Raw genomic sequence first — 23,809 nt, forward strand, 5'->3', positions numbered from 1 at the left:
ATTCTGGTGCAAGGAATTGTGTGGGTGGCAAGGATCTGCAAATAAAAACAGCCAGGTAAGTTCTCTCAATTTTATGAGGTATCCTCATCTTAAAATCAGAGTTAGAACAGAGCACTTCAGCAAGAAAAGCTGAAGTTACTCAAAGGTAGAAAGTCTTATAAAATGTGCCATAATGGGGCTGGGTAGAGCACTTGCCTAGCATGTGTGAGCCATTGGGTTTGATTCTCAGCACTGCCTATAAGTGAGTGAATAAAATAAAGGTTTATCAGCATCCAAAAAATATTTTTAAAAATGTGCCATAATTGAATCCAAGCTGGGCACCATGGTGCACACCTATAATCTCAGCAATTAGGAAATCTGAGGCAGGGGATTGCAAGTTTGTGGCCAGCCTCAGCAATTTAGAGAGACCTTGTCTCAAAATAAAAAATAAACAGGCCAGATGTGGTAGCCTATAATCCCAGTGGCTTGGGAGGCTGAGACAGGAGGATCACAAATTCAAAGCCAGCCTCAGCAATGGCGAGGCATTAAGTGATTCAGTGAGACCCTGTCTCTAAATAAAGTATTTTTTAGCTGGGCACATTTTTCATTACAGTGGCTGTAATCCCAGTGACTCAGGAGGCCGAGGCAGGAGGATTGCAAATTCGAGGCCAGCCCCAGCAATTTATCGAGGCAGGCCCTAAGTAAATTATGAGACCCTGTCTCAAAATTTAAAAAAAAAAAATATCCCCCTATACTGGGGATTAAACTCTGGTGTGCTTAATCACTGAGCCACTACAGCCCCTCCTTTTTTAAAAAATTGCTTAGGGCTGCTTCACCAAGTTGTTGAGGCTGGCTTCAAACTTGCAAACCTTCTGCCTCAGCCTCCCCAGTCTCTGGATTTTCAGATGTGTGCCACTGGGTTGACCTTCAGCTGGTCTAAAATATATATATATATTTTTTTAATATTTATTTATTTTTTTTAGTTTTCGGCGGACACAACATCTTTGTTTGTATGTGGTGCTGAGGATCGAACCCGGGCCGCACGCATGCCAGGCTAGCGCGCTACCGCTTGAGCCACATCCCCAGCCCTGGTCTAAAATCTTAACACATCAAGAATAATTTTTAAACTTTCATGATGTTTTCAAGCTTTAGGATTTATTTTTAACTTCTCAAAGTATCCCTATGGAAGTTTGACTTTTGACCTAAATTTGAAATGAAAAATTTTCCTGAACCAAGAGGTAGTGAAATATAGGCCTGATTAGGCCTTCAAGAGGGTGTGGTTCTTTGTTATCACTCTGTGAAGGAGAAAATAAAACTAGAAAGACCCTCCACCTCTATGGGGGAGGGGGCTACCTATCCTATTAGAAAAATACTTGGAGGAATGTTTTTCCTCTTTAGAAAACAGTAAGTTGGATAGTTTGCCAGTTTAACAACTGGGGTGTGAACTGGATGCCGTTTTCCTTTTTGTCTAAACTAAGGATGTTTACTGGCAGACCCAGGGATGATGTGACTAACACTCTTTCTTTGCAGAGCAGGTTTGAATAGGCTGATATCTATACTCAAGACTGGCAGCCTTTTTAAAATTTTAATAGTACTTTCTGCTTTTTCTTCTTTTAATTTCTTTATTCATAGGACACATAGTTTACTTACTAACTTTTCAAAGACTTAGCATTGATCTAGATTAGGTGGGAACATATGTAGACACAAAAGAGATATTCCTTGCCAACTAGTGAGACAAGCAGATGAAGACAGTGGGAGATGCACTTCTGGCTCACAAGAGTTCTGAGCTGGCTCGGGTTGTGGCTCAGTGGTAAAGCTGCTTGCTTGCCCAGCATGTGTGAGGCACTGGGTTCGATTCTCAGTACCACATATAAATAAATGAATAAAGCCCATCATCAAAAAAATACATACAAAAAAAAAAAAAGACTTCTGAACAATTTGTGCTTAACCCTTTAGAAGTGTTTGTGCTCAGAACCCTGTAGGAGCAGGAGGGACATCATCAGGGCCACCCAAAGACTCACTGTGGAAGGAACTGCCTAACTTCAGATGGAGCCTGAATTCAACATTGCCTAAACTCTTAAGTGTAAGGAATTGTGGTTACAGACACCATTCACAACAAAACAAATGCATGTTGACGAAGTGGACTAAGTTTACAAAGCTGTGTGTCAGGGAGCTTCAGGGAGGTCCCCCCCCCCCCACATGCTGAGGAATTGAACCCAGGGTATATATGACATTCTCAGCCCCACAGGGGACAACAGTACTGTTAAGCTGTCTGTCTCCCATTAACTCTTCATTTAGTGTGGGAATGTTGCGATTGAAAAATGACATTTCGGGCTGGGGATGTGGCTCAAGCGGTAGCGCGCTCGCTTGGCATGCGTGCGGCCTGGGTTCGATCCTCAGCACCACATACAAAGATGTGTCCACCAATAACTAAAAAATAAATATTAAAAATTCTTTCTCTCTCTCTCTCTCTCTCTCTCTAAAAAAAAAAAAAAAAAGAAAAATGACATTTGTCGCAATGGTAACACATTGGAAGTGTTGTGTTTTTCATACAACATCACTGTAAGAGTACCTTTAACTATTTTCTGGTCCTTGAAGAAGTATCAAAACTATCAAAGTACTAAGTAAATCAAATTCAGGTGGAAATTAATCTTTCCTTTTCCTTTCCCAGTCAGTTGCCTTGTATTCTCACTGAGTGAGAATGGATTTGCAGTGAAATAAGTAAAACATTCCTCCCTTAGTTATTGTGGTTATTTCATCCTTAAATTCAGTGAAAACAGCCAGGTGTGGTGGCACAGACCTACAATCCCAACTTCTTGGGAGACTGAGGCAGGGGGATCACAAGTTTCAGGCCAGCCTGGGTAACATAGTGAGCCCCTGACTCAAAATAAAACATAAAAATGACTGGGTCCGGGCTGGGGATGTGGCTCAAGCGGTAGCCTGCTCGCCTGGCATGCGTGCGGCCTGGGTTCGATCCTCAGCACCACATACAAACAAAGATGTTGTGTCCGCCGAAATCTAAAAAATAAATATTAAAAAAATCTCTCTCTCTCTCTCTCTCTCTCTCTCTCTCTCCTTAAAAAGAAATTAAAAAAAAAAAAAAAAAAGACTGGGTCCTAACTCTGTGGTAGAGCACTTCTGGGTTCAATCCTCAGCATTGGTAGGGAAGTCAGCAAAAACAGTTTAAACTTTAGAATAGTAAAAAAAGTAAAGTAGGGAGAGCAGTCAGTGTTTTTTCACAAGGATAATAATAAATAAATAATTGTGTATGTGTATGTTAGTGTTACCAGGGATCAAACTCAGGGCTTTGTGTATATTAGGCAAGTGCTCTGCCACTGAGCTTACCCCCAACTTTTGGGTGTATATGAGTGTGTGTGTGTATGTGTATGCACATATGTACATTTACAGTCATTCTGTTCTTTTGTTCACCATCTTGTCAGCTTTTGGAGAGTGTGCCTTCAGGTGCCTCAGCCCATAAAAGTCTTGGGATGAGTTTTTGTCATCTAGTGTTTATCATATTAAGGCATCTTGTATTCTGTTCACCAGAAATTTCAAAGAAGGGCTGGGGTTGTGGCTTAGTGGTAGAGTGCTTGCCTCGTACATGTGAGGCACTGGGTTTAATCCTCAACACCACATAAAAATGAAGAAATAAAATAAAGGTATTGTGTCCATCAACAACAACAACAACAACAAAATTAAAAACAAAAGAAGGGGCTGGGGTTGTGGCTCAGCGGTGGAGCACTTGCCTAGCACATGCAAGGCCCTGGGTTCCATCCTCAGCACCACATAAAAATAAATAAATAAAGGTATAAAAATTTTTCAAAGAAATTTTCCTTTCTCCTTCCTTTATTTAATTCCTTATTTCTTTCTGTCTTTCTTTTCCTTTCATTTTGTTTTTTAATTAGAGGTTGAATCCAGGAATGCTTAACCAGTGAGCAACATCCCCAGCCCTTTTCTTTAAAAAATTGAGAGAGGGACTCACTTAAGTTGCTTAGGATCTCACTAAGTTTCTGAGGCTATCTTTAAACTTGCTTCAGCCTCCTGAGTGCTGGGATTACAGGTGTGCACCACTGCCCAGCTCGAAGAAATTTTCTTATAAAAAAGTATAATACCTTAAACATTCATTCACTAAGGTGATGCTACTCCTTTTCAGGCCATTTGACACTGCATCCAGGCTTTGGCCAATTTCTGCTATAAAAGGAGACATAAACATGGAATTAGGCTCCAGTTTTTTTCTTCAGTTTCTCAACTGTGTAGGAAAGGGCTGAGATGGTGTTTAGAAGTTTATATAATAGTATATTTGGAAGATAGACAATTTTACAGTGGTTAGGGTGTAAGGAGGCCTGACTACTGTTAGCAAGGATTTGGTCTATGAAAGATATAAAGCTTAAAATGAGTTTGAAAGAAGAATTTAAATAACAAGTGTTTGTGTGTGAGTATGTGTGATTCAACTTGTAAGGTCCTCATGTATGCTAGGCAAGTGCTGGGGTCACAGCCCAGCCCACAAGTGTTTTTAAAGTACTTATTTATTTATTTATTTATTTATATGAGGTGCTGAGAATTGAACTCACCTCAGACATTCTAGACAAAGACTCTACCACTGAGCTACAACCTCAGCTGTACAACTTACTCCCCCCTCATAGACCTTTATCTATCTATCTATCTATCTATCTATCTATCTATCTATTTATTTATTATGTGGTTCTGAAGATGGAACCCAGTGTCTCATGCATGCTAGGCAAGTGCTTTACTACGGAGCCACAAATGCAGCCTGGACAACTTACTCTTAAGGTCAGGGGAAAGCTGAGAAAAACAGGATTCTAGCCCAAGTCATCTCTTAGTTTCTTCAGGTTTACAATGTGCAGGTGATTGCATCATATTTCATAATCACTAGCTGAACTATTTGCTATTTAATCTATACTAGGCATCCAGGCAGCAAGGATTTTAGTCCAAGCAGCTAAGCCTAATCAAGGACCCACAAACAGGCCTGGATTCACTGCCATTTGTCACTTTATCCATCTATACACCTGGTTTTCTTATCACATAAATAAACCCTGTAGCCATTTCACCTTTGCCCACTATCCCCCATTCCCTGACTTCCTCACCTGGAGAAGCTGCCACTGACCTTTGGAGCAGCCCACTAGTCACCAGTGCATAACTCAGACCACAGGGATGTGTCATTAATATGTTATAGCTGATACCTCCCTCTTTAATACAGGGTAGTTGTCACTTTGGTGACTCACAGAGGGCTTGCCAGCTCAGGCTCTGGAATCCTTACATTCATCTCAAGTCTCAGGTCTCTATCCTGACCACCCTCTACTCCGTTTTAGTTAATTAAGTTGGCATTAATCAAGACTCATGTAAGGAGCCATGAAGTAATATTTTGCTTGTATTGCTTTAATATACATCATCTGATTAATCATCACAGCATGAAGCAGTTCTTAAAATATACAACCACTGTATTAGAGTGAAAATTCTAAATATTTGCTCTTATCTATCCTTGCACATGGCATCCGGGAAGTATCTGAATTCCTATACCAAGTTACCTGTTTGAGAATAAGAATGTTTTTGTTTGGTGTTTAAATTTGAACATTTGAATTTCTTTGTAGCAAAGCAAGTTGCTGACAAGAAAAAAAAAAAAACACTAACAACTGGGTCAGAGAAACCTTTAGAAGTAATCAGTTTATATTTTGTATCATTTTTAGGTTGAGGAGTGCTTCTCTTTTGGTCCAGGGGAGGTTGTACCAGATGTTTTTTTATTTTATTTTTTAATATCTTTATTTTACATTTATATGGGGCTGAGGATCGTACCCTGTGCCTCATACATGCTAGGTGAGCATTCTATAACTAAACCACAACCCCAGCCCTGTACCAGATGTTGTATTAAGTATTCGGAAGATTTTGGGGAGGGATCAATGAAAAAAGTTGCCAGGTGTGTGAAACTGGATACAATTAAAAGGGGGCTTTTGGGAACTTCCTGTTTAGGAGGGGTCATATAGCAGAAAAACGTTCTAAGTGAAACGTTTTTCTAGATAAGGGTAGACACCCAATCGTGGGAATTACATTCTTGTTCACATGAACTACAATACGAAATATTAGAATATGTTGCACGTGGTAAAATTATATTTGGGGAACTTTAAAATTGTATATATGTATGGCGTGTTATAAAAAAATTAAATCACTACTCTTCAGGAGTCTAGGCATCTCATCACAAATTGCTTTTTTTTTTTTAATTTTTCACAAATTGTTTAAATTGGAAAAAGAACACGGAAAGAGTCTGTTCTGGTGATTCTTTGCCTTGAAAGAGCCTTGTGATACTAGGTTTCTACGAACTTTATACCTTCCCTACTGAAATTGTATTTTCTCTTTATATAGTTTAACATCTCCAAAGCCCAATTCTTTTTCAGGTTAGACTGTGTTTCCCCTGTGTCGCTGGAGAGGGAAGGATGCAGATTTGTCTTCTTTGGGGGAGGGAGGGTGTTCATCTTCTCTTAGAGGCATTGGGGTCGGGGGAGCTGATTGGGAGGCAATTCGAAGAGAGCAGTCATCCCCAAGTGTCTTCAGGTGGGTGGATTCTTTCTTAGTAGAATTCCGTTCACCGTGCTGAAAAAGTTATCGTTCACCTGATCCACACCCCCCATCCGCAAGAAACCGTGGTCGAAGTTCCCCAGAGGGGAATTTCCGTGTGACGACCCCACGAGAGCGGTATTCTAACCCCGGTTTCAGAGGTTGCAGAGTTGTTAGAGGTTGCCCAGCTCAGCTGGAGCGAGGTCAGAAGTGAGCGCGCCGTGAGTCAGCCTTGGGCGCGGCCCTCCCGGCTACTCCATGGGGCGACAACCCCTCCGCCTGTGGAGGGCGCTGGGACTCAACCAGTACCGAACCCGCCCGAGCCCGCGTGGGAAATCAAATAGTCTACCAAGCGCCGCATGGGAGCGCGATGGGGAGGGGCGGTGCTTCCGGGGCGGGACCAGCCTGCCTCGCTCCGCCCTCCTAGCTGCCAAGGCCCGCCTTCTACGCCGTAGAGCCCCGCCCGTCGGCCCCTCCCCGCCCATCCAGGCTCCTCCCATCGCCCGCCGGGCCCCGCCCAGCCGGGCGCTGGCGGGCGGCGTCGCCTTTAAGAGCTCCCCGGTGTTTTGGGGGCCGCGGGCCGGGCGCGCTGACCTGGTGCGCATGTCCCGGGCGGTGACGCCGGCGCCGGGCTCCATGTGTGCGGCCGAGGGGCGCATTATCTGGCCGGCGGCGCGGGCGGGCGGGCGGACCGGCGGAGCGAGCGCCGCGGGCCCGGGCGGCCCCACTGGCGTAGCGAACACGCACAGCCGGGCGCCCCCGGCTCCTCCGCCGCCCGGCCCCGCGGGCGACCCCGGACCCGAAGCCCCGCGAACCCGCGCTTTGCCCTAGGGCCCGGCTGATCCGCGGCCCGGTAAGTTCCGGACCAAACTTGGCTGGGGGCGGGGGCCAGAGATGGGGTGCGGGTACGCGTTGGAGACTGGAGCGGCGTAGGCGGCGCGGACCAGTCAGGGTCCTAGGGTCTTGGGGTCAGTGGGGGACCCCCAGGTAAGCGTGGAAAAGTGAGAGCAAGCGAGTTCTACTCCTTGTATTCCGGGAGCGTCTTTCTTGTGTTGCCCCAGAAAGTTCCCGGCTCCGACGCCGCCCGGGCACGTGGGGGCCTGGCGGGGTGGGGGTCCCGGAAAGTCGCAGCGTCTCCCGGCTTCCTCCTGCGCTTCCTCCGGGGCCAGGGAGGGGCCGGGCCGCGAGGCGCCGCTTCGGAGCAGTCGGGACGAGTGAGGGGGGGGCGGCGGGCGGGTGGCACGTGGGCGCGCGGGGCGGGGGTCCCGCGCAGGGGGCGGGGGTCCCAGGCGGGCCGGCTGCGGCGCTGAACCCCGCGGCGGTGGCGGCGGCGACGGATCCCGTGTCAGAATAAGAGTCCCCGCGCGCCCACGCCCGCAGGGCCGGCCCTCCCCCCGCCCTTCCCTTGCTCGCGCCCTTCCTGCTTGACCCCCGGGAGCCGCGGGACCCTTCCCCCTCCCTGGGCTTCATCTTTTTTCAAGGCCCTACACTTTAAATTTGCCTCACCATCTAGGAGATGGCTCTATTGATTTCTTTCTTTCCCACCTGGAATGGGTTGGCATCAGTGACTAGACAGCAGCAGCTGGCCTTTTAAAGGGATTATTGCCAAGAATCGGAATTGATCACTTCAACAAGGAAAGGCTTATAGGCAGGGCCGCAGCGACAATCGGACACTTGGGTTGTGCACACACAGACTAAGAAAGGAATGGGGATCCCTCCCTTAGGAACTGAATGACAACCCTTGAATGCATGTTTCTGCCCTGCCTTGGGAATTTTGCAGAGTGCTTAATTTTGAATAACTTGACCCAGAATCTTTAGGTCTGTAGTTCATCCTTATCTTAAGAGCTTTGGATTCTTTGGAACAAAGTCCGGGTGAGTCACCTGAGCTTTGAATTTTTCTTTTCCATACCCATTTACTTCTTTCATTTTTCTTGGAGTACACAGCGCTCCTTACATCTCTGGTTCTGTGTGCCCATTCACACAGTGACACCTCCTGGTTACAGTAGCACAGAGAAACCAAGGGACAGACGAAGTCCTCTGTGCTGTTGTCTCAGCCTTGGACTTATCCTGTTCTATTGATGTACTTTTTCTTTGGTAGTAGTTACAAGTTTTCTTTTAAGCTAGATTACATGAAGAATGCTTGCTGGCAGCAGTTTGTTAATACATGCTAGTATCAGTAGCTTGTTGGACCTGACTGCAAGCTTTGGAGGAGGGCTCATTCTCTGATTGGCCCCCAGATTTGAGTGCCTACTGTCTGCTAAGTCTACCACAGACATATTTGGTGCCTATAATGATCCTGTGTTTGGTGGTATAATCTCCACTTTATAGGTGAGAAAATTGGGACTCTTAAGAGGCCCAAGGTTGGTGAGTAGGGGGGCAAAGCAGGGTTTGAACTTTGGCTTGGAGCTCTAGAGCCCATGAATGTTGCTGTGTTCAAGCCCACTGCATGCCATTTCCCAGGAGCTCCTGAAATTAGATGAGGCAGTTTTCTTATCTAGGCTCCTGTGCATCTCTGCATGGAAGTGGGAGATGATCTGGTGGTGTGGGGACACCATTGTAGTCCTGCTTTGTCCTTGGAAAACAGAAATGTCTGTTCTGCTGCCTTTAAGGAGTGGAGCCATGGAGTTACTTCTTTGCATTTCACTTCGTAGGTTTTGGAGTTAGAGAAAGTTGGTTATTTTCTAGAGGAAGCAGTTTAGAGTGTGGGAATTTTGAGAATAATTTTCTAGACTCTTCTCCCTTCACTTACTAACTCCCTGCTTCATCTTTTATTCCTTATTTGTTCTCTAAAGTTCTTTAAAAATTTTTTTTTTTTTTAGTTATGGTTGGACACATACCTTTATTTCATTTTATGTGCTGCTGAGGGTCAAACCCAGCACCCCACCTTTGCTAGGTGAGCTCTCTATCGCTGAGCCACAACCTCAGCCCCTAAAGTTCTGAAGCTGATATTTATAAGGATTGCTTTTCATCTTGGAAGTAGATAAGAAAATGGGAAGATTTGTGTATTATTTATATGCGTACATTGTTATTTCCACTTAGATTACATCATTTTTTCTAGTGTCAGGTCATCTCTAATAATGCAGTATCATTTGGCAGATCCTGCAATCTTATATTTTGAAAATGAGGGGGAAATGCTACACGGGAAGGAAAAAAATCTTGGAAGGACTTGTACAAAAAGTGGATTAGGATTAGCAGGAGTTCTCCCTGACTTAAAATTTTGGGGGGGTATTTCTTTTTTTTGTGTGTGTATGTGTGTTTAATAAACATTTTTGAGTAACGAAACACATTTTAAAGACTTAAATTCTTAACTTTTTGGTAGCTTCTCTGACTTGTTTTGCATCACTTATTTTATGAATTTTTGGCATTCCAATAAGTGATTTGTGGATTTATTCAATGCATATTGGCATACATACTGTGCCTCTGGCGCTGTGCAAAGAATCCCTGCTTGGTGGAGTTCACGGTGAGACTAGTGGGTGAGGAATAGTAATTCATCTTATAAACATGGGGAAACTTACAGGGGCCAAAGAGAGGAGGACACTGTGACTTTCTCATAGGAGTGTCACAGGATGAGGGGAGGTTAAGTAGGTAAAGAGAAAGAGAGAAGAGTTTCTGGCAGGAGAGTGCTTGACCTGAAGGAAGATTGTTGAGTTGGAGCAGAGAGAGACATAAGAGAATAGATGGGCAGGCTGGAGGCCAGGTGGGCAGACTGCTGGGTCTCCCTAGGATGAGATAGTGTCTAGGATTTCCCCTGAGAGTAGTGGGACCTCATGGAAGGGGAATAGGACAAGGAAGGGGCAGGTGGGGTTAAGCTTAAATCCAGGACTTCTTTGGGTCTTTGCAGAGGATTGAAGGATGCCTCTAAAGGATATATAGGTGGGGAAACCGTGAAAACCATTTTGAAGCGTTGATTTTTTTTTTTAAATTACTTGTTCTCTTGGGAAAAAAATTAAGATCAACTTAACAGAGTCTTGGATATGGATATGTCAATTCCCAACAGGCAAAATGTAGTGGTCCTTACCAGTGAATTCAGTTAAATTAATAATAATAATAATGTTTTTAAGTGAATTCAGTTAATCAGCATACATTAACATCTGAAAGCATGGGCACCTCATTATGCTTGCCTGGAGAAGTCAGTACCTGCTTGGACTCCTGGTGTTCCTGTGCCATCAAGTGGAATAGGCAGGGCTATTTTTTCTACACCTTTCTCTCTCCTGATAATTGAGTTAATTTATGCACATTGTAGAAAACTGGGAAGACTGTGTACTAGGCTAGTAGGTGAATTCTTCAGGAGAAAGCTGTTCTGGAGTAATTGAGCATCATGGGAGATTTCCTCCTACCCATCTTGTCTTGGGGTTGGGAAGTGCTACGGAACCAGAAGAACAAGTTGTCAGTGTCATAGTTTGAGGCTTACAGAACTATGTTGCCTATTAAGTGTGGTCATTAGAATGGATGCTCATGAGTTATCTGAATTGTTTCAGAAGGTAACTGAGTCTGGCCTCAGATTGCCATTCTTTTCAGGTAATGAAACTTATTTTATGTGCTAACTGCAAAACTACCTCTCTGAATTGAATTAGAAAGGCAATGTGTTAAGATTGGCATTAAAAAGTAAGGGGTCTTGAATTAATTAATTAATTACAATTAGAAAGTCGGGAGACTGGTGTTCTCAAAAACCAAAATCCTGACTGAGGACAGATCCTACCTGCTTGTAGATTCCCACAAACAGAGATCACTTTTTAGTAGAGAGAATGTCTTTGGCCCATCCCCCACCCTGTGCTTTCCAGGCTGTATTTGTGACCTCTTTTTGACTGATGAAAATGTAGGTTAGTCTTTTAGAAGACAAAGGAACTTATTCGAATAGAGTACCTGCAGGTAGCCTCAGGAATTGACTGGGAATTCTCAGAAACCTTCCAGGGTTTGGGTAAAGGGCTTCAGTCTCAAGGTCCCCAGATTGGCACAGCCAGGACTACTTGTAGTTTCTCCATGTACTATACTCATGTTCTCTCTCTTCACCTTCCTAAAGGTATCCTGTGTTTCATGGGTGACTTGTTTCCTGTTCTGATTCCTGGTTCTCTTAGGTTCTTTAATATAAAAGGGCTGAAGATATGATATCTATGTGTGAAGAATAGAGAACCACATCTGAGACAGGATAGTTAGGATGTGCTGGCTAGAGATGGGAAGAGCCCAAGTGGGGGCTACCAGTAGGTTAAGGTAGGAGTTACAGGCGAGAGGTTTGAGGTTGTAAGACCTTGAGGCTACTTATCTTCAAAGAGAGACAGGTGGAGCTGTGAGCTGGGGGAGGGGAGGGGAGGGGAGGAGAGGTTCTGGCTTTGTGGGATTACAGAGAAAGTCTACTTGTTTGAGGGATTTGTTGGAGAATCCTTTTGTCCTTCTTGCAGTTCTCTCTGGACCTGGTATTGCCTGGGCTTGCCTTACTGGTCAGACCTTTCTGTTTGAATTTGAAACTTAACTCAGCCCAAATCAGGTGGTGCCTTTGAGTACACTTCAAGAATACTGCTACATTATAGTGTGGCAGCTCCTCCTGTGCCAGGGAGCAGCCTCCAGTCCAGTGCTGCCTATTGTTTGCCAGGTGAGGCTGTGGTCCTATTAGTGAACAGCAGGTTCCTGCAGGAGTCTTGCTTGACTCTGGTTTAGCCTCCCCCTGCCTGGGTGTGAACTTCTCAGACTACTTTCTAGCAACTCACCTCTGCCCTTTGATTTCTATTTCTGAGGGTGGATGGTGTTTACTGTCTACTTTTGGAGGCTGTGTAGGGAGTGAGGTAGCAAATGCAAATGGTCTACCCCTGTGCCTAATGTGTTTCAAAGGTGGGAGTTAATGGTGTCTGTTATTATGGCCAGAATGGATGAGCCATAGCCCAAAAAGCATTAACAACTACTGCACTTCTTGTGCGTGAAGCATCTCCATATTCATAGAACTGTCTGCTGTGTGTCCTTTGGAGCCTTACCTCAACTTTGTGCCATAGCCTGTACCTACATTCCAGATGGAAGATGGCAAAGTCCCCTTCAAGGAAACACTTGCAAGTGTCATTTTACCATTATTCTGCAGTTGAGACTTGGCTTCACCTTTTCTGATTTCAAACTGTATATGTTTTCCTCTAGTCTCAGGGTTCCCCTAGTGACATCAAATGGCTGGGTTGGTTGTGTCCCACCAAGGAAAGGAGGTAGCCTCTTTCCTGGCTCTGTGCCTACCAAACCCAGCATCCTGACTTTCAGGGACAGTCTTTCTGTCTGTTAAATGGGAAGTTGTTTGCCAGGAAGATCTGTCATGGGATCCTGCCTTTAGGAGCCAAGAGGGGCCCCTGCCCCTCTGATTTTATCACTGCAGAGACTCTGGCCAGGGTTTGAAGTAGGTTGTTGGTTGTGCATTTGTGACAACTGGGAAAGTCAAGGCCCATCTCGTCCTTCTTCTGGACTTCCCTTTTAGACTTAACAGCTCCCTAGCCAGCTTGGGAGTCCGACAGATCTGACTTTGCCACTGAATGCTTTCATATCTCTCTTCAACTTTAGTTGGCTCACCTGGCTCACTAGGCCTCAGCTTTTGCATGAGTTCATAGAACAGTATCTTTGCCTTCATAGGATAGCTATGAGGACAAGTGGAAAATGTTTGCAAGTTGTTGGAGTGTCCCAACCTTTGCTTCTCGATTCATCGTGAAGCCAAAGTTCCTTCTCCCCGCAAATGACAACTACACAGCTATCCCCTAGTCTTCCATCTCAGTTATCATGCATGCACAGTGAAACATTGAAGAGCTAGGTTTTCTTTATTTCCTTTTTTTTTTGGTACAGGGGATTAAACCCAGGTGCACTCTTATCGGTTAACTGCATTTCCCAGCTCTTTTTTTTTTTTTTTTTTTTAAATTTTGATTTTGAGACAGGGCCTTGCTAAGTTGCCCAGCCTGGCTTCAAATTTGTGATCATCCTGTCTCAGCTTCTTGAGTAACTGAAATTATAGGCACAGAACAAATGTGCCTGGCTAGATTTTCTTTATAACAACATCCCACTGCAAGCTAGCAATTTGGGGGTCTTTGGAGCTCACTGTAAGGGATTCTCACCTAAAATATCATCAGATTGTCTGGAAGGAAAGAAAAAAACCTTGTGACCCTAAACTTGTGCATCTACTCTCATTTCCTCCAGTCACAACTGTTTTGTGCAATTAGCCTTTGAGTCAGGGGCTGTTAAATTATATTGAACACATTCTTAACCTTAGAGGTGGTTGATCACCATGACCTTGGAGGTGAGCAGATTTCAGGCCAGTGTTTTCTGTCACTTGAGTTTCTAGTTGTAGAGTTTTATAGTAGCGACAACAGACTTACTTTTTTCTTTTTTGTACCAGAGGGTGAACCTAGGGACACTTAACCATGAAGCCACATCTCTACCCTTATCTGTCTGTCTATCTGTCTATCTATTTATTTTTAGTTGTAGTTAGACACAATATCTTTATTTTTATGTGGTGCTGAGGATCAAACCCAGGACCTCACATGTGCTAGCCGAGTGCTCCCACTGAGCCACTATCCCAGCCCCCCCCCCTTATTTATTTTTTATTTTGGGACAGACCCTAATATGCTTAGTTGAAGAGGCTGGCTTTGAACTTGCCATCCTCCTGCCTCAACCTCCCCAGCCACTGGGATTACAGGTGTGCGCCACCATGCCTGGCTAGACTTTTAGTTTTCTTATGTGTTTTGTACAGGCTCACCCTGCCGGCAAGTTCTGGAAACTTTGGTGTAGCCACTCTCCATTTGTATCTGTAGAGGAAATAACATTTTTCAGTGGTGAAGCCTGATGATTTGAGAAAAAAGAGCAGCAGACTGAATTCTTGTTTTGAAAGCATTGATTGAATCACTTGGCCTGTGATGTTTTCAGGACTTGATGGAATACCTGTACTTCATTTTCTGTTTAATACCATATCCCTGGGCTTGTTAAGGGTTAATGCCAACCCCCTTCAATGGTAATTTTTTTTCAGAGGATGATAAGACTTCCACTTTGGGATTTGATTACATTCACTAGAACCTTTTTGGTGAACTAATCATCCCAGTAGTTTGTATGTTGGTCATCTCTGTCTCCTGCCTCTCTTCCTCAAACCTGTAGTGAAATTCTTTTTTTTTTTTTTTTTTAAATAGTTTTAGTTGTAGATGGATGCAATACCTACCTACCTTCCTTTCTTTCTGAGCTACAACTCCAGCCCTGTAGTGAAGTTCAGTTGAGTCTTTTTGTCTCATTTACAACAGTACAGTGTTATTTCCTGATGCTAAATTCTGGGGAAAAGATTGAGAGTCTTAGATGTTAGTCATAGAAGGATCCAGGTCTGGTGGGTTTTTTTTTGTACTGGGGATTGAACCCAGGGACGCCTTAGTTACATTTCTAGCCCTTATTCACTTTTGGTCTCACTAAGTTGCTTAGGGCCATGCTGAATTGTTGAGGTTGGCTTAAAATTCCTCTCCTGCCTCAGCCTCATAAGTTGCTGGGATTATAGGAATGCACTAGAGTGCCTGATCCAGGTTTGCTTTTGAAGTTGTCTTGCTATTAATGTACTGAGTATGGATTGTAGTGTTTTTGTAGCCTTACTGTCAATTTGTATTTGTCAAGCCATAGCATTAGAAATGTAACTATATACGGTAGTTGGGCAGCAGACAAATCTAGGATTCACCTGGGACTTGCTTCTTCTGTGCGCCTTGTTCTGCTGAACTCAACACCTGGCACATGAACTTCAATCTGAGCCACATAACTCCTTCGTGTTACTGAGTGTGACTTGGAGCCCAAGTGGAAGAGTGGCCTGCCCAATATTGACTTGAAGGAACAAGAACATAACTCTGTTTCTGGAGCTTTCCTAGTCTTTCTGATCTCCATGTTCTTATTGATTTCTTCATGACTTTGTTAATTTTGTTTTGTTTTAGTTTCCTTACTTAATTTACGGAGGTCCATTGGCCACTTTCCTTCCTTGGGGCCTTCTCTTCTTTTGAGCCCTGAGGTTATCAAGGGTGTCTAAGGTGAGAATGGGACAGGATGTGGAGAGGAAGAACTGACTGAGGACTGTCTTTGAAAAATAAAAGTGTAGGGCTGGGCTCTAGCTTAGTGATAGAGCACTTGCTTAGCATGTGAGAGGCCCCCAGCACCACAAAAAACAGAACCAAAAAGACCAGCAGGGTTTTCTGTTCTGGAATAGAGTAGGTGATCGTTTTAAATTTTAAAAGCATAAAACTGCTTTTCTCTCTCTATTACTTAAAAAGTAATTGCACTTGTAGACGTCCTTCAGGTGATATGTGGGTGACCATTTTAAGATCCAACAGCATTTCATTGAAGTTGGCAGGGAGCGGACCACATATCAGATCCCACACTGGGCTTCCATGGTCAGCTGTGCAAGTCCAGGGCAGGAATGAGGCCTTTACATTTTGCTAAGGATACTGGCTGCTAAAAACATTAAGGGGAGTTATTTTTCATATACCATTTATTTATTTATTCTTTTGTTTATTTTATAAGTTGTTAAATATTTATATGTGGTGCTGAGAATCGAACCCAGTGCCTCACACTTGTCAGGCAAGTGTACTACTGCTGAGCCCTAGCCCCTTGCGTACCCTTTATATGTGGAAGAGTCTCTTCTGACTGCTGGTGTGGTTTTAACAGTATCACAGGACAACTGGTTAAGGGGATTGGATCGATTTTATTCAGAGAAGGTGTGGGGTGGTGGAAGGTTTTAGAGGACTATTGGGAAGTCAAGCTTTCTTGGCTCAGAATTGGAAGGGTGGCCTTTCGTGCTGCTAGCACTGTTGAGCACAGGCTTGCTCTCATACCCTTGGAGAGTATGGAAGGGGTTCCTTTTTCTAGAAATAAGACCAGGTGACCATGCCACAAAGGGCAACAAAAGTGGATGGGTGGCTATTTGGGGAAGGAGCTCAGTATTGAGTGAGCAGCTCAGAGACTTACTTACACCCACCTTCTGTGAAGTTTAAGGTAATGGGAGCTCATCCACTCTGTTGCTTTCGTTTATTGCAAAAGGGAAAAGGAAACAAAAATTGCTTAGAAAAATTAGTGTGACTTCCATCTGTTCAACTCCTGAGTCTGTGAACCACTTACTATTAACTTTATTTTTTTGGTATTGATGATTGAATCCAGGGGTGCTTTTCCACTGAGCTACATTCCTAGTCCTTTTTATTTTTTGAGACAGTGTCTTGCTAAGTTGCTGAGGCTGACCTGTACGTGGGATCCTCCTGCCTCAGCCTCCTGAGTCTCTGGGATAGAGGCATATGCTACTGCACCTGGCTCATTGTTGGTTATTTTTAATTTTTTTTTCAGTGCTGTGGATATAATTCAGAGCCTTGTTTGTGCTATGCAAGCCTTCTACCACTGTGTTTACATACCCATATGGTTTAAGTTATTTCAAAAAGTGGATTTACTGATGTTTAAGAGCCTATGCTATAAAGCTTAAATGAAGTGAGGATTTCCTTCCCATAGGAATAAAAATAACTTAATAAAACCAGCTCAAGAAGGGGGGGGGAAGAGCCTATGCTATACCAGTAGGTGCCCCAAAGAGTGAAATGCAGCCCAAATGTTGCATCACCACACTATGAAATGACCAAAGTAGGAGATATGTTATTAGCAGTGGGATTCTTTAAGCAGAACTTTTTAGCTGGTGGGCTAGGATGGGTGATAGAAATGTAGAGATGTCTTTGTGGCCAGGCAGCCTCAGTCCTCAGCTCTTCAGGCTATAACTAACATTGTTTTACTCCAGTGTGTGCTATACAAATTGGATATTATTATTATTATTATTATTATTATTATTATTATTGGTATTTGGTGTTGTATCGAGGGCCTTGCACATCCTGGACAAGTGCTTTACACTGAGCTGCCCTTCCAACCTTTTATTTATGGCTCACTAAGTTTCTCAAGTTGGCCTTAAATTTGCCATCCTCCTGCCTCAGCCTCCTGATTAGCTGGGATTACTAGCTACTGGTAGTTGTGCACTACCATGCCTGGCTCAAACAGGGTTTTTGTTAGATGCCACCCCATGCCATGAAAAAGATGGGACATCTGCTCCAATTCTCCCACCCGGACCCCTACCCCCATCCCCCACCCCTTCTCCCATTCACTATTGTGAGGAGATGTGGTTGGTCTCAGGTCATTTATTGTAGAGATGTCCAAGGACACTTTACCCTCCTGGACCCCAGGATTTTTGAAAAATTTTACTGGGAAATAAAGTTGGAAACCATAAGTTTTTCTAATTATTGTCAATGATCTAAAATAGGAGTCTGTTTATACTTTATCCTAAAAAGCAGGGAGAACCCACAAGGGTTTCTGAGCAGGAGTGTTGACTCACGTTAGGTAGGGAGGCCAGTTGGGGAGAGAAAAGGCCATTTACAAAAGGCGGACATGAATTGATATAGCTTTGGATTTGCCTGACAGGAAATAAAAGGCAGGGACAGGTGCCAGAGACACTGCAGGAAGATTGGGTGAGGATTAAGTGGATACCAGGGCCTGAAGACAATTCATCTGTCCATTGGACAACTGTTGGAAGTTCCTTCCCTGCTCAGTCTTTTGAGCCTCTGGAGGTGATGACTGAGATGGCCCATTCTTGGCCCTTGGAGGTTTTATAGTTCTGGTGGGGAGGGTTGGAGATGGGGCAGGGTACCATGAAGCGGGTGACTGGAGTACCCTGAGAAAGAGGAAGGGCAACAGTGAAGTTAACAATGACAGGATGGAAGTTTGAGGTCCCAGAACTTAACCTAGCCTGAGAAAGAGCTTTCTAGCATTTTAGGAGTCCAGGAAAGTCTCATTATGATCCCAGAGCCCTGGGATCTGATTACAAACCTGCATTTTCTGGATTATGAGCATTTTCCAGCTTGAAGTTTTAGACATTTTTCCAAGAAGACCCAGGGTGATTAAGATACATCTCTGAAATAGCCACATGAATTATTCTAACAGCTGCTGCTTGCTGGTTTTAGGAAGCTTAGTTGTTTCATGCATTGCTCAAATGTTTTCACGTGCTGGCTCTTCTGGCAGAGTTGGTATTCCATTGAGAGTGGGGAGGGGTTGTGGCCACAGGAAAGGTAGGAGTCTTGGAGATTTGGGCATTTGTATAAAAAGATTTAGCATCTGGCTGATGATCACCAAGTCCTTGTTGGGGTCCTGATTGGGGAGCTTAGGGATGGAAGTAAGGGATCAGATGGTATAGGTGGGAATGTCATCATCTACTTTGAGAGGCCCTCCTAGTTGGGTCTGGGTTGTCCCCCAGATCTCGTGTCCTTTGTCATCTTCAAAATCCCCTTGCTTCTATGTCAGTGGCTAGAAGACCTGTCCTCTGCCCTGTGGTCTGTCAACCCTGCTCATTGTCTCTTGTGGATAGATGCTTAGTGCTGTCCTGGTGGTAGGGCGAAGAGGGGCCCTGGTTTGTTCCTGTTATGTCCTGAGTTGTGGTTGGTATGTGTACAGTCTCTTTGGAAATGAAGATAAAAATTGGTCCTGGTTAATGACCCAGGCTGGGAAGTGCTTGTCAAATCCTTTAAGCCCCTTTTCTTGGCTTATAGATTGGCAGCAGGGACTCAGAAGTGTTTTGTCCACTGTTTTAGTCAGCTTTTTCACCGCTATGACTAAAAGATCTGACCAGAACAATTTTAGGATAGGAAAGTTTATTCGAGGGCTCACGGTTTCAGAAGTCTTAGTCCATAGAAGGCCGGCTGTGTTTCTCAGGGCTCAGGTGAGACTGAACATCACAGCGGGAGAGTGTGGCAGAGGGAAGCAGCTCACGTCATGGTGATCAAGAAGCAGAGAGTGAGAGAGACCCCACACTCTAGATTATATATCCCATAGCCGTACCCCCAGTTAACCAGTTCCTCCAGCCACACCCCATCTGCTTCCAGTTTCCACTCATTTAATTCCATCAGGGATTAATTCACTGATTGGGTTAAGACTCTCAAAACCCAATCATTTCTCCTCTGAACCTTTTGCATTGTCTCACATGTGAGCTTTTAGGAGATACCTCACATTCAAACCATAACATCAACAGAGGGCAGATAGTTGGTTGTACACACTGGGGGCACACTGAATCCCAGACTTCAGACAGGGCACTACCAATGATACCCCCACTCGACAGATAGGAAAAACAAAGCTCAGAGAAGTCAAGGGAATTGTCCAGTGTCTGTCATTTTTCAAAAGGTGAGGACCAGTCATTGAATCTGCTGTAGAGTCCACAGTGTGTGTGGGTGTGCATAATGGGGCTCACTTCTGGGAATTTCATGAAGTTCTTTGAAGGGGTAAGTAAGCATGTACTTAGGAGTCTTGCGTCTGTGCTGATCCTTACGTCTTTGCTCAAGGAATTCTTTTTTTTTTTTTTTTTTAAAGAGGGGGGGGACAGAGAGACAGAGAATTTTAATATTTATTTTTTCTTAGTTCTCGGCGGACACAACATCTTTGTTGGTATGTGGTGCTGAGGATCGAACCCAGTCCGCATGCATGCCAGGCGAGCGCGCTACCGCTTGAGCCACATCCCCAGCCCCTCAAGGAATTCTTTACAGAGCCTTGGGAATGATTAGCCCTAGGATGGTCTTATAGTCAAGATTGTTCATGATGTGGCAGTTGTTCAGATTTCAGTTTGGGCTTGAAGATAGCTGACCTGGATTTGGATACCCATTTGACTTTGTGTGTGTGTGTGTGTGTGTGTTTGTGTGTGGCTGAGGATGCAACCAATGGCTTTGCAGAGGGCTTTGTATGCAAAGCCCTTGCTCTATACTGAAGGAGAGTAAATAGGGGAGCTTGGGTGTATCACTGAGGTACACATTAGCTCCCAGACTTGACTTCTTAACTGTGTGACACTGGACAGTTCCCTTGACTTCTCTGAGCTTTGTTTTTCCTATTTGTCGATTGGGGATATCATTGGTAGTGTCCTGTCTAAAGTGTGGGTATCAGTGGCAGTACTTCATACGGAGTGTGGGTAATAAAGGCAATACTCTTATAAACTGAGTAATGGCTGTACCTTGTGTGATGTGTGAGTGGTAACAGTAGTACTTAGTTCTGTGGTTGTGAGGATTAAATGAAATCAGGCATGTGAAGAGCTGGCACCTTGCCTGGCACCAAATAAAGAATTCAATAATTAGTAGCCACTGTTAAACTCTCCCCCTCTTAGTAACAAAATCTCTTGTCAACATTAAAGATGATTTTCTTGATGTCCCTAAAGTTTTCGGTAAGTGAGCTTTTCTGTAACATTTTGAGAATGTGTATGCCTAGTGGTAGTTTTCTCAGTGAAGGATCAGGGGAACGCCTGATCAGAGCTGAAGAACACTCATGAGGAGGCCTGGATCTCTGGGAGCCCTGGCAGTACTAAGGGTCTGGGAGACAGAGAACCTGGGTCTCAGGCTAGATGTTGGTGCTGGTGTGACTGATAGAGCCTAGGTATGTGTGATGTAGCTGGAGGCAGAGGATGGGATGGGGGCGGGGAGGACAGGGCAGCCTGGGGCAGTGAAGTGGGCTTTGTTGGAGAAGGAGTTGATGGGGAATTCTTTGCAAGGCTGGCCAGTAAAGACAATTTGCAGAAGTGAGTGAAGAGTGACCACTGGTAGCAGACAGTGTAGACATGTCCTCTACCCATGTTGCCTTGTCCCCTTCTCTCCTCTTGTACCCTGTGTGGTCCCCTTGTCTTCCCTTGTGGTCTTTGCAGGGGATGCCTTACTTGTTGTTGAGTTATCCAGGCAGGACTATGCTTCAGAGACACTGGGGAGAGATGGACTTTGTGGGTGTTTGGGAACCTGATCACGTAACAGTGCTTCTTTTTATTATTATTATTTAAATTTTTTGTTGTTGGTGTTGATGGACCTTTATTTTATTTATTTATATGCTGTGCTGAGAATCGAACCCAGTGCCTCACACATGCTAGGCATGTGCTCTACCACTGAGCCACAACTCTGGCCCAACAGTGCTTCTTTGGGATGCACTAAATTGTCAAAAAATGAAAAGAAGTATGGAGGGCAGAGTTTGCTTGTGTGTGTACATGTGCGTCCACGTGTGTGTACTTGTGTTATGTTCACGTGTGTATACGCGTATTGGCTCCATGTGTAGGTAAATATGCATATGCATTGAGGCCTTGTATATGCGTTGATGTTTGCCCACATGCATTGGACTGATGTTTGCATATAAATGACAACCCTGTGTATGTTTGTCCATGTGTGCAGGTGTTCTATCCTCATCCTCTGGAGTGGAGTCTGACATGTACAGTCATTTTGTTGTGTGCAAAAGGAAGAAAGATGTGCTAGGCCTCCTTGGATGTGGATTTTATGTGGCAGAGTCTTACTTTTTGTGGGCCCTTGGCTTTCTCTGGGGGTAACTCTTAGATGTAGGTAAATTCCATGGAGGGCTCAACCCAAGGCTTCATAACTTTCAGATTTTTTTTTTCAGAATGTCTTATTTTAAGGCTGATATTCAAGTGAAATTTGCATTGCATCTTATAACTCATCAGTTTTAGTACTAAAACCTTGCAAGGAAAGGCCCAAATGTATTTCCAGACTTCAGTTCTCCTCACCAACTATTCTGGAGTGAGCATTTTGGCATTTCTGACTGGCTGTTCTGGTCCAGGTATCTGACCCCACAGTATAGTTTCTTCCCTTTGCTCCTTAGATGCTGGCTGTTTGGCTGTGGCAAGCAGAATTCCTCCCAGCTGGCAGGGCTCTGTGTCCACATGGTAATTCCTCTGCCCAAGCCTTGGTATCCTTCTGTAATGCTGGGGACTCAATGGATTGTGAGGATTCAGTGATAGGGTATGTCTGTATATAGGGCTGTGGGAAACTGACAACAGAGAAGTTGGGTATCCAACTGTCATCTCCTCCTTGCCCCATCTAAGACCTCAAGGAGGCTTTGCTTCCTTCAACTTCAGTTTACCCTGTAAGGCTTGGGGTTGGCAATGATGAGGAAAATTGAGTTCTGTGCAAGACCCTCTTTGAGGAGCCTCTGCTGTTTCTGGCATTCTGCTATCAAACTTTTATTGTCTGTTGTTAGGAAGGCATGGAGTTGATTCACACATCCTTTAAAAAAAATTTTTTTTTTTTTTTTTGGAGTGGTACTAGGGATTGAACTTAGGGGGATTCTCTGCCACTGAGCTGCATCCCCAGCCCTTTTTATTTTGAGACAGTGCCCTGCTAAGTTGCCCAGGCTGACCTTGAATTATGGGTGTGTACCACCATGCCTGGCTCAGTTCTTGATTGATGTATACTGCCAGCCATGATTTACTGATAGATGTTGCCATTGTTACAGTTTCTTATGAACAGTTTCTTATGATTTAGCTGCCTTCCTTCCTTCCTTCCTTCCTTCCTTCCTTCCTTCCTTCCTTCCTTCCTTCCTTCCTTCCTTCCTTCCTATTAAACCCAAGGGCACTCTACCACTGAGCCACAGCTCTGGTCCTTTTATTTTTTATTTTGAAACAAGGTCTCACCAAATTGCTGAGGCTGGCCTTGAACTTGCAATCTTCCCGCCTTACCTCCTGAGTTTCTGGGGTTACAGGCATGGCCATCACACTTTTTTCATGTATGTATGTCTGGGGCCAGGGGAAGGGAGAGAGAACCAGAGGGCTCAGTGCTGATCTACCAACCCCAGCACTTTGCTTTGTAGCATTTTAAAGTTTGTTGTGCAATTTTTGTGATGGCTGTGGTGTGTTGTCAGAATTTGTAGCAGTGATGAAACATCTAGATTTAGTTTATTTGTCTGGACCTGGAGCAAGTACATAGGACTCTTGGGCTTTTCCTGGGCTGAGGTCCCCCCTGAGCTGGCCACATGGTCTTAGTCTGTGCCATGGCATGGTTTGGTTTGTGGATGGTTCCAGTCAAATCTGAGAATTTACTGGATCATGTTGACTGACTTGGCACCTGATGGTCAGAGAATTTGAATTCTGCCTCTTAGCAAAGGAAGTGTTTGGTCAGACTATTGTAGATTGTTTTGTAATTGAAAAGTGCTTCCTACCTTCTTAAAGGTAAAACATTGTGTCAAACTGGGTTTCTAGAATTCTGTGTAATAGAAGGCAGGATTGTTGTAGACAGGATAGGTGTAGAGGATGGGGACAGAGAGCCCCATTAAAGGTACTCTCTTGTCTTTAACTGGATGTGGAGGTGTCTGAAACATTTGTGAGTGGATGACATTGACCTGACTGCTTGCCTGGGCGGTTCCATATTTGAATCAAAGTGGACCCTTGTGTATTCTATATATTGCCAGCTTAAATAGACCTCACTCACTTGTTCTCTGTCTTCCATTTGCCAGCCCAGAGGATTCTTGGGGATATAGG

At 44.3% G+C, this 23,809-nt stretch overlaps 1 protein-coding gene across 11 annotated transcripts in view; it reads left to right on the forward strand.

Annotated features, from left to right (window-relative positions):
* Positions 1 to 23,809, forward strand: part of GATAD2A (GATA zinc finger domain containing 2A) — a 113,675-nt gene that overhangs the window by 10,653 nt on the left and 79,213 nt on the right. For 6 of the 11 annotated variants that reach the window (XM_081285309.1, XM_081285314.1, XM_081285317.1 and 3 more), the window contains exon 1: positions 7,086 to 7,399. The exons of 4 other annotated variants lie outside the window; for them this stretch is intronic. The gene's annotated coding sequence lies outside the window, so the exon portion shown is untranslated. Of the gene's footprint in view, positions 1 to 7,085; positions 7,400 to 23,809 lie in introns of those variants that run through there. One more of the 11 variants, XM_081285310.1, reaches the window with a different exon arrangement.

Source organism: Spermophilus citellus, assembly GCF_964194105.1.
Source record: "Spermophilus citellus genome assembly, chromosome: 3".
NCBI lineage: Eukaryota > Metazoa > Chordata > Mammalia > Rodentia > Sciuridae > Spermophilus > Spermophilus citellus.